Raw genomic sequence first — 1480 nt, forward strand, 5'->3', positions numbered from 1 at the left:
ATCTAACACTAAACTTCACCCTCACCCTAACCCTAACCCTAAACCTCACCCTACCCCTATCCCTAAACCTCACCCGCAACCTCTCCCTCACCGTAACTCTAACACTAACCCTAACAATAACACTAACACTAACCTGAAACATCACCCTAACCCTAATACTCACCCCCACCCTCACTCTCAGCCTAACCGTAAGCCTAAGCCAAAGCCTAACACTAACCCTCACACTCATTCTCAACCTAACCCTAATCCTAAACCTAACCTTATCCATAAACCTCAACCTAACCCTCACCATCACCCTAACCCTAACACTAACCCTAACTTTAAATCTCACCCGAACCTTCCCCTAACCCTAACTCTAAACCTAAACTTCACGGTCACCCTAACCCTAACCCTAACACTCACCCTCACCCTCAACCACACTGTAACTCTAACCCTAAATGTAACAATAACACTCACTGTCAGCCTCACTCTCACTGCAAACTTAACCCTAACCATAACCCTAACAACAACCCTAATCCTAAACCTAACCCTAATTCTCACCCCCAACCTCAACCTCAGCTAACCCTAAGCCTAACACTAACCATAACCCTAAACCTAAACCTCACCGTAAACCTAACCCTATACCTAACCCTAACCCTAAACCTAACCCTGACCCTAAACCAAACCCTATTACCCAGCCTCACCCTCACCCTAATCCAAAGCCTAACCCTAACCCTCACCCTAACACTAAGCCTAAACCTAACCCTAACCCTAACCCTCACACTCACCCTCAACCTAACCCTAATCCTAAACCTAACCTTATCCCTAACCCTAACCCTCACCCTAACCCTCACCCTAACCCTAACCCTAACACTAACCCTAACCCTGACCCTCACCCTAACCCTAACCCTAACCTCACCTTAACCCTAACTCTAACCCTCATCCTCACCCTCCCTCACCCTCAATTTAACTCTAACCCTAACCATAACCCTACCCCTAATCCTAGCCCTCACTTTCACCCTAACCCTAATCCTAACCCTAACCCTAACCTTCACCCTCACCGAAACCCTAACCCTCATCCTAACCCTCACCCTAACCCTAACCCTAACCCTAAACTCCACCATAACACTAACCCTAACACTCACCCTCACCCCAGCCTTCACCCTAACCCTAATCCTAACTCTCATCCTCATTCTAACCCTCACCATAACCCTGAAACTAACCTTCACCGTAAACCTAACCCTAACCTAACCCTCAACCTAACCCTAACACTCACCCTCACACTCACCCTCAGTGTAACCCTAAACCTAACCCTAACCCTAACCCTAACCCTCAAACTCACCCTAACCCTAACCCTAATCCTAATCCTAACCCTAACCCTAACCCTCAACCTCACCCTAAACCTCACCCTAACCCTAACTCTAACCATAACCCTAACCATAACCCTCAACCTCAGCCACACACTAACCCTAACTCTAACCCTAAACCTCACCCTCACCCT

Source organism: Dipodomys ordii, unplaced genomic scaffold, assembly GCF_000151885.1.
Source record: "Dipodomys ordii isolate 6190 unplaced genomic scaffold, Dord_2.0 Scaffold149, whole genome shotgun sequence".
Lineage (NCBI taxonomy): Eukaryota > Metazoa > Chordata > Mammalia > Rodentia > Heteromyidae > Dipodomys > Dipodomys ordii.